The 10,317-nt window shown below is 41.5% G+C and overlaps 1 protein-coding gene and 1 long non-coding RNA gene across 2 annotated transcripts in view; both read left to right on the forward strand.

Moving 5' to 3' along the window:
• Positions 1-10,317, forward strand: part of LOC309621391 (uncharacterized protein) — a 49,446-nt gene that overhangs the window by 7,025 nt on the left and 32,104 nt on the right. The window lies entirely within an intron of this gene.
• LOC309621395 lies at positions 1,376-7,536 on the forward strand. Its single transcript, XR_014239984.1, has 3 exons — positions 1,376-2,608; positions 6,347-6,468; positions 7,346-7,536. It is a non-coding gene; the product is annotated as an uncharacterized lncRNA (long non-coding RNA).

Consider the following 10,317-nt stretch of genomic DNA (forward strand, 5'->3'; position numbering starts at 1 on the left):
GATCATCATTGTCCATGTTCAGAGTTTTATAATTATTAACTAGTTCAGTGCTGCTGCATCACCCTGGCCAGTGGCTTTGCAAAATTCAAGCAGGTTTCTAATACCACTTTCATCAACTTCATTAAATTCTGAAAATTTTGCAGTATTTGCCATTTTATTTTGCAGTCATGTTGCACTATTGCATATTTACAACACCTGATAATCAGTATGCTCATGTACTAGGGAATAACAAAACTGACTCCATATCAGATCTGTTTCTTTTACTTTAACCTTTGTACTTTGTTTTTGCTACAACTTAATGTTGCCTATAGCCTGAAATATACAGGATAGCCAATTCTCAAGGCTCTGGCCTTTACAGGTGTAACACTTTTCCGTTCATAGAGAGATAAAAAGTTGCAGAACAGAGAATAACGTTTGTCTTGTTGGAGGTTTACAGGAACACCATGACCTGACCTAAGTGGACAGCTACAAGAACAAAGGATTCCGACACCAAGTTTGCAACAGCTAACAACACTCCCTCCCCTTTTAGTATAAAAAAAGCCTGAATTCTACCTCGGGGAAGATGGTTCTAGCCCATCTTACCTGAGGACCCTAGCCCACCATCCTCTCGGTCTGCTGGCTTTCCGAATAAAGTCACTATTCCTTGCCCCAACCACTCGTCTCTCGATTTGTTGACCTGTTGTGCGGCAAGCAATATGAGCTTGGGCTCCGTAACGATCATTAGAGAATACTTATTGTTTTCTTACGCCACATCACTACTGTGGAGACTCTAATAACAGGCATTGTACTACTGCAAACCTTAAAACAGTCATACCCTTTGCCCAGAAAGTCTATTCTATAAATATCATCAAGATATGCATAAACATATGCACACATATGTTTACAGGAATATTTAAAAGAAAAAAAAAATTAGCGCACCCTAAGTGCCCCAAAATAGAAAACTGAGTAGAGTCATATGATGGAACGATATGTAACTAGTAAAAATCATGATGTAGAAGAAGAGTTAATATCATGGTAAAATTTCCCATAATCTGTTAAGTTGCAAAGGCAGAATACAAAACCATGCTTACAGGCTGATACCCTAATTGTGTATTTGTTTAAAGCACGTGTTTAAAAAAAATAAAACAAAACTGTGTGTGTATTTACAAACATAAAAAAAAGTGTAAAAGGACTTAATCCAAACTCCGGTAGAGATTACTTCTATGCTAAAATCTTAGGAGTGATTTAAATTTTCCCTTCAGTATGTTTGATTATGTTTTTCAATCTTTCTACAATGTGTACCTCACTTTGGGAATTTTTTTAAAGGCTCGTATTTTTTAAATACAATAAATAAAAGGAACGTGCTTCTTAAGAGGACTTCATACCTAATTCTCATCAAAGACATGGGTATAACTGACAAGAGAAAGGTGAAGAGGAGAGGGTCATTTGATGGACGAGACCATTAGCACAACTACTAAAAGCTGTTGCCTTTCAGCCAAGTTTTCCATAAGCATTACCATTCCAGGGCTAACACAGCAGCTGTCGGTGAGCAAACTTAAATTCTGCCTCCTGGCTGTGACAGAGGTTTGGGCACATGTTACATTGACACCAGTGTCCCCAGGCACCTTCACTGCGGACTTAGTCGGTCCCATTTTCCTAAGTGGGAAGCTGAAGAATCAGCTGTGGGCAGATGCAAAGAACCTTACTTCCTTAAGGATGGAATTTACCAGCCTGATTCCTCCATCCTGGCTCCAAGCGCCACCAAGATGCTGCTTCCGGAGCCCACGAGAGAAAAAGAAAGCCTCTTCGCTGATGAAGGAGAAAAACATTCCCCTTGGGGAACACACCCAAAACAGGGCTTTTCTTATATTATAGTAGCCTGACCTTCCCAAGAGGGCGGGCTATTTTCTCAGCTCCTCACAGAAACAACGGCTTATGGCTCTCTCTCGGGGAAACTGAGGTACAACACAGGGGGAGCCCTCAAATTATGAAAAATGTTGTTAAGAGGATGGATGGGAAAGGTGGTATCTTTGGAGCAACAGAATCATATTTTTTTCCGGTATATTCTGAAAAATAATTCTATTGATACCCACAGTTTTTAGTACCCAAAAATGGATTTGGCCCTATATATTACATAAGTACATGTATATGCAATGTAATAAAACGCCTACAAACGTACTGAAAAACTTCAAATGGAATCTGGCGACTTGAGACTTTTCAGAAATTTCCTTGCGGCCCAGTCACGTCAAGAGCCGGGGGTTCGAATTCCCTCGCCACTTCCGGCTTCACACCCTCCCACCACACGCACAGTTAAGCTCTGGAATCGCGGAGCTGACGAGAAACGCCTGCCTCTCTCACAAACTCCAAACGTACACTCACCGGCCAGGGCCCCTCACCGTCTCCAGGCTCGTCCCAACCCTGGCGGAATCACTTCCAGCCTTTCCTTCCCCGGTGGCGCACTCCTCCCATGATGCCCCGGGGCGCACCGGAAGCAACTCCTCACCTCTCTGGGAAATTGAAACTGCCTTTCTTCTCGGTAGTTACCGGCTGTTTCCTTGGAAGTCCACGGCTGCTGATTTTTTCACGTGTTTTCAATACTGTGATCCACCCACCCTCCCCGAACTAGATGGTAAGCTGTTGGAGAGAACCAACTTCTAATCCCCAATGCCTGGAACGGTGTCTTTATAAGCCATTTGCTAAATGAAGAGCAGCTAAACGTTTTGTTTGACAGAGTGAAGCAAAGCTGCGTAGAAAAACAGCAGATAACAGAGCCAACGCTCAGCAGAGAATACGGAAGAATAGCGTTACCTTTATAATAACAGCTGGCATTTAAAACCCTAAATCCTTACCTTAGTTTGCAAGGCTCTAAGCCTCTGGCCCCTAGCCGCTTCTGCCACTTCATTCCTTGCTACTGTATCCCTGGCTCCTTTCATCCCTGCCCTACTGGCCTTTATTCTGTTCCTGTGCAGGCAAGTTCCCCTCCCAGAGCCTTTGCATTTGTTTCCTCTGCCTGGAATACTGTGCCCCCTTGATATTCTCCTGGCTTGCTCTTCCTCAAAGTGCTCAAATATCATCTCTTTAGAGAAACTTATCCTGATTGATCCATTTCAAACCCACACAGCCACTGTTTCCTTATCCTAATTTTCCTTTCCTTCAGAGAATTTATCACTAATTGACATTTGATATCTGTTTGTTTGTTGTCTGTCCCCACATACACACACACTAGAATAGAGTTTCCATGAGGGCAGAGACTTTGCCTGTTCTGTTCCCTAGTGCTTAAAATCTTCCCAGCATGTAGTAAGCCCTCAATGAATGTTTGATGAATAAACAATTGAATACGTGCATGCTCCCTGTTACCGGCTCTGTGCATTACAGCTTCAAAATTAGCAATTCCACATGTGAATTTCATCACCATCCTGGTTTTGTGAGAGATCTCAAGCTGGTTCCATCTAGCCCCATCTTGGTCAAGTTTGAGGATTTTGCCATCATACCCCCAACCACTTTTTGGGTAGGGTGATAAATTTATCTGGGTTTGCCCAGGATTGTCCTGATTTTAAAACTGAAGTCTCAGGAATCTCTTCAATTCCAAGCAAATTAGGAAGGTTGGTCACCCTGCTTTGAGGTATCTAGGCTCCATCTTCCTCGTCTTGTTTTATTGTTGTGAGTGTGTGGAATGAGGGGGTGGGGGGTGGGGGGTGGCGGTGACTTAAGAGTGTTCTGGGCCATCTGGAGAGGAAATTGGCTATATGTAGTGGGTAGAATGGGAGGGCTGGATGGCCAGTAGTGAGGCTGTGGTCAGCTGATGGGCCTTACCAAACAGCAACAAAAAAGAGATGAAAGAACAACATAGAAGATGCTGTCCTGGCTTCCAGAGCCCTCTGGCACAGGCAATGGTTGGTACATTCTCTAGAGAAAGTTCCTGGCTTCTAAGTCTCAGGCTCTGCTGTTGACATGGCCTCACCCACTCCATGTCACTTTCAAAAAGTAGCCTATCATGCATTTATTAACTCAGTTGTCACAAGAACCCCATGAGTTAGGTATTGTTATTATCCCCATTTTACAGATGAAGAAACTGAGGCTCAGAAAAGTAGAATAAGTTGCACAAATTCAAATAGTTTAAATAGTGAAGTCAGGATTTGAACCTCAGTATTCTGACTCTCAAAGTCCACTCTTAGTCACTACATTATCATGCAGCTCTTACCAATGTAAATATGCATTTGGGCTATGCCTAGCCAAGGGCATAAAATCTTTCTTTTTTTTTTAAGGCTATGTTGTTTCATACCCCAACAGTTGAAATTAAAAGTAATTGATCACGCGTTTCTTAGTTCTAATGAGGCTTTAAGCACTGAAGAAACCAACAAAAAAAATACAACTACTAGACAAAAAAGGGCAAATGACATGGACCCTAAGTCTCACAGGCATCAGTCAAGATTATGAGGCCAGATAAGAAAGTCTCCAGTTTACTGGACAGACCTAACTGGTAGAATTTCTTCTCTGAACACAATGTTCCCAGGCCATGCACACACTCTCTCCATGATATTTTCAGAGAAGGATGCCTCGTTTGCGTGTAATTCTGAGAAGCATGTATAATTCTGAGAGCGTTAGTGTCTTAACAGGATCTTGCAAAGCCAGAAACAGCTGTCTTGTAGTGAAAACACAAACTGGACTTGGATTCAAACCAGACATGTTCTAGCTCCCATTCTGCCACTTACTAGCTGTATGACTAGTCACTTAATCTTGCCAAGCCTCAGTTTTCCAACCTGTAAAACTGATAAATCTATGTCCTCACTGACTGAAGGAAAATCAGTTTAAATATTTCTCTGGATAATCCCCCATCAACTTTTTGCTTTGCAAAATTGTAGTGTAGAAATGCCAGCAGTATGGAAGTTTATGTATTGCACTTGAAAGAGTTCTGAACTAGCGCTCTTGGATCTGAGAGTAGAATGGGAAGGGGGTCTGTCTAATTAATTAGCATTAATTAGGTAACCTGTCCAGAACCTCAGTTTCTGATTCTGTAACATCAGGGTTAGATTAGGTAATATTCAAGGTTGCCCTCTAGTTCTGGATCTAATATTCTCACTCAATATTTTTAATTAGGCGATTCAATATAAATTTGTATCATTCACTAATATACCTGTCCTGTGACTTTTGCCCAGAAATTTCTGTTTCTGGCGGGGGAACTTCTTGCTGCTTTTGGAAATTTCATCTGTTACATAGCTCTTAGATAGTTGTAACGGGTAAGGGATGATCCTCCTATCAGCACAATTAACTGCCCTTTCTTCTCAAGTGGCCCTCTGCGGAATGAACTTGATTACACTTGTTTCCTGGGCCTCTCTATTTGGCCCTGCTGCTGCTTTCTCCATCCAAATCTGCATTTCCTCTGAATGCGCCTTATATAGTGATTGGTGGAGAGATTTGCTCCCAGGGAAATCAGGAAAACGTTTTCCTCCTCCTTAACACCTGCTCACTCCTTAATCCTTGGCTTCAAAGCTTCCACCCCCACCATCCTGCTGACATTAATGTCAGGATCACCTCTCTGACTGACCCAATGCCCTTTTCATGGTTCTCCTTTTCTCCATCTTCCCTGTAGAGCTTTTTACTATATCCTCTCTCTTGAAAATACCACCCTCTCGAAAATACCACCTCCCTTGACTTCTTCTGACACTAATAATGAAGTTCCCATCACTTTAGAGTTGACAAAATGATTTTGTAACAAGACTGGAGAAAACCCTCATTGACAGAACTCCTCTCAGGGTTGGGAGAGATGGAATGATGGTGTGGGGTGTGAGCTGGGGACTACAGGGCATAGTGGTGGGATAAAGATGAAGCTCCCAAGGGGAATATGTGAGTAAAAATAGGTGATCACCAAACTTGCTAAGGATAAAAGTGGTGTTCTTTACTTGAGGACTTTTATTTTGTTGAGTAACCAGATGAGTAGGCATGCAGGTCAATGGCAGAGCTAAAGGGCCCCATGTAACAGAGAGGAACAACTGAGTACCCGCAGGGGTCGGGCAGACACCTCAGGGGAAGAAAGGAAATCAACCACCTGCATCAGTGTGACGGAAAATGGACTTCGTGGAAGTCATTGCTGATGGAAACTGAATACTTTAGGGGATGTAATATAATCCTCTTCTAGTCTGCTCTACAAAATCTTCAGTAAAGCCTGCATTGCTCACTTATGTTTTTTGTGCTAGTGGATTATTTGCCAAGGTCTGTGTCAAGGTTGATACAGATTGAAGCATACTGTTTGCCACTGGCTGGAAAGAGACTGCCTGCGGAGACAGCCACGTCTTGACAGTATCTCATTTGATCCCCACACTATCCTCATGACTTGGGCAGAAACAGAATTATGTTTCTGATTTTGCAGCGGAAGGAGAAAACATCACAGCTGCGAAGAGAGGTGATGGGACTTGCCATTTATGGCAGTAAATGACAGACGTAAAATATGGATCCACGTGGCTCTTTTAACTCCAGCAAGATCTCACTCAGGTATTTGTTTACCTGAAGAATAACCTTTTTTTTCCACTCTTTTTGTCTTCATTTCTGCCTCTCACCTCCTCAACATGCAGCCTTTCTCTGAGAACCCAGCTTCCTTAATAAGTTCAACTATCAACTGCATACAGGTGACACCCTCATACTCACAGACCTACATCTTCAGTCTTAATGTCTCCTGTATGTAAACTTTGAATCCTTATCTCTACCTACTTAGCTGGATATCACCATCATCTCAATCTCAATCTGTCCAAAATCGAAATTCCTATTTCCCCCCCTTCACTATTTCTCCTGGGCAGGTATCATGCTCCTAGATTTCTAGGCTGCAATGAGGGCTGGATGAAAGGTAGGATCCTCTGATTCCTTTTTCCTCCTCAAACTCGGCATCATCAAAGTCTTGTGGATCCTGCCTTCAGGGTATCCCTTGGGTTTTCTCTTTCCTTTTACATCTCATTTCTGTACTGCTTAATCAAGGCCCTCTTCATTTTACACCATGATTATTTTTATATTCAATGCAAATAGATATTACTTGCATGTTTAAAATTATGTTGAGAGGCTTGTAATATATTAATGTGGGATAGGGCCTCGAAAAATAAGTCTAGAGGACTTCCCAGTGGTCCAGTGGGTAAGACTCCGCGCTCCCAATGCAGGGGGCCCGGGTTCGATCCCTGGTCGGGGAGCTAGATCCCACGTGCATGCCACAACTAAAGATCCCGCATGCCACAAAGAGGATCTCACATGCCGCAACTAAGACCTGGAGCAGCCTAAATAAATAAATAAATGTTAAAAATAATAATAATAAGTCTAGAGCTCAGAGAGGTCTTAAATGAGAGATACATATTCCTTTCACCTCCTGGGGTTCTCTTTTTGCCAGGCCTAAACGGGACAGTGAGGCAGACAACTTCAAGCCCACACAATACTCTTCTTGAACCTACGGGATGGACCCGGAGATACCAGGGGACAATCACTGGGAAAGCCAGCCCTCTGGTGCTATGGAGAATTTTAACACACATCTGAATTTATAGGGTCATCCAGGGGTTAATTCTAACTGCCCACCTACTCCCATAAATCAGAGGCTGTATAATCATCTTGGCAAGTTGTACACCAAGATTTTCTAAATAGTTGCTAAGTGGTTCTAGGACCTCAGGTTCTCCCTCTCCATTATATCCTACCATCAGTTCTATACTAATCTTCAGATATATGTGTGTGTCTACACACACACACACACACACACACACACGTTCACTTTTCTGCTTAAAACCTTGAAAGCTTCCCCAATGATCTCAGAATAATGTCCTGACTCCTTCCATGGGCATTGGGAGCCCATCACAGACAAGCCCAGCCCACTTCTCCAGCCTCACCTCCGTGTTACCCCCAACCCTTCCATCCAGGCTTGCCCATTCCACCTTCCTGAAACACACCCTGGGAAGTCTTGTTTCTAACCACAATCCCCACGTTCCCTAAGCCTGGAACCTCCTCCCTGTACTCTTAAAATCTGCCTCCTTTAAGAGAGAGTAGAGGATAGAGGAAAAGGCAAGGCTTTGGAATCAGCAACCTGGGATTCCAATTCTGGCTCCATTGCCTACTAGCTGTGGGGCCTTTTGGTCAATCACTTAACTCCCTTAGGCCTCAGTTCCCCATATGGACAATGGGAATAATAAGAATATAAACAGTATAACCCCCTAAGGCTTGCAGAGAAAAATAAGCATAATAAAATATACAAAAGTGCTATGTAAACTGGAAAGAACTACAAAAAGCATTATTATTAGTTATTATTATTATTATTATTATCTCCACAGTCACCATCCCCTTCAGATCTCTCCTCCAAAGCAGTATCATTATCATTAATAACAATTCGAGAATATTTTACATACACAACATACCTTATGGGTTTTAAATACCTTGTCCATACATCTAGTCCACTGTGCATCTCACTCATCTTGGCACTTAACCTTGGAAAAGTAATTTATCTTTTCGTGTCTATGTACTCTCTTCCCATGTCCATTATCACCTCCTTTGGAGCAATGTCCCTATTTCATATCTCCTTTCCCCATTGCCAGCACTCAAAAGTGATGGGCTTGCAAAAGTGAAAGGTTATAGGCATTGGCTCTAGAGCCAGAGAGGATTTGAATCCCATTTCTGCCACTTACTAGTTGTGTGGCCTTAGGCAGTTTATTTAAACTCTCAGTGGCCCAAATTTCTTCAGCCATAAAATGGGAATGATGTTAGCACCTACCCCACAAAGTTATTATGATGCTTAAGTGAGCCAATATGGATAAAGCCTGGCACGTAGTGAGTTCGTAATAAATATAAACTATTACTATTAAGTGAGACTGAGTCTGATTCCATTCTTTTCTGCCTTATCCCTTCAGCCCTCTTTCAACACAGATTCCCCATGAATCATCCTTATTCATTTATACACAGGAACAAAATCTACTGAGCATCTGTTACATACAAAAGACTGTCCCTTGGATAAAAGCAGCTGTGTTTATGCCTGATCACTTTCTGTTGCTTTCTCCTGGGCCAAATGGTACTAAGAATGAGACAAGTTCTCTATGGATTGCAGCCTTCAGCCTTCTCCTCTTGTTTTCTCAAGCAGGGAGTAAGATGGTGTTCCAACATCAGATCACCAGGTACAAAAAAGTTCTTCATATTTTTTTACTGAAAGGCTTCTCAGGCCCCTTAACATGCTAGTATTTATGGTGAATCTCCAGCAACAGGGAATAGAGTTGGCCACATTTCCTGAACTCATTTAGCCACGGGACCTTTTATTTCACAGTTTCTCTCAGAATCAGCATTCTGTCAAATCTACTTTGGAAAATGCTACGTGGAAGTCCTATTCCTATCTGTTTCTCCTTTGTCCACAATTTCATTTTGACTAATGCAAACTGTCCTTGGAAATGCCTCACCTATATGAGACTACCCACTGGAAGACTAGAGAATCTTTTTTTCTTTTTAATTGAAGTATAGTTGATTTACAATATTGTGTTAGCTTCAGGTGTACGGAAAAGTGACTCAGTTATATTGTTTTCAGATTATATTCCATTATAGGTTATTACAAAATATTGAGTATAATTCAGTACACATTGATCATATACAACATAAACAAGTCAGGCTGTATTGCTGTAAATGGCTCTAACTTCTAAAATGTATGGTAATTCCTACATAGTCAAACATTACTTATGTTTCAGCCAAAAAACAACCCCGAGCAACCATAAGAGTTGTCACAAAGACCATGTATTTCCATTAGAACTTCTAGAACTTCCCATGGAACTTATGACTCCTTTTTTTTGTTTGTTTTTTCCTTTAGCTTGCTCATCTGTTTCCCATTCTATAGCAGATTAGAAAAAGGAAGATTGGGCTCACAGAGGCAAACACACTAACCACAGACAGAATACAGCTGAGTACCTTGCCGTGAAGGTGTAGATATAAAAACTAGAAAGGTGACACAAAATTTCATTGCAACCTAGGAACAATTAGTGCAGGGTAAAATCCGCGAAGAAACTATAATATCCCTGATGACTTTATTACATCACCTCCCAGGCCCCTGAGTGATCAAGGAAAAGTTGAAGTCTATTCAAGATACTAAATTAAATAAATCAAGATAATATATAATACATTTTAGAAAGTTTTCCATCTACAATGGATTTTTTAACAAAATAAATTAATGGCTAAGAATAGATGGGTTAGATGGACCTAGAGATTATCACACTAAGTGAAGTAAGCCAGACAAAGACAAATATACGATATCGCTTATATGTGGAATCAAAAAAAAAAAAAAGATACAAATGAACTTATTTACAAAACAGAAGTAGACCTACACATATAGAAAACAAATTTATGGTT

Source organism: Balaenoptera borealis (genome assembly GCF_965194805.1).
Source record: "Balaenoptera borealis genome assembly, contig: HAP1_SCAFFOLD_386, whole genome shotgun sequence".
Classification (NCBI taxonomy): Eukaryota; Metazoa; Chordata; class Mammalia; order Artiodactyla; family Balaenopteridae; genus Balaenoptera; species Balaenoptera borealis.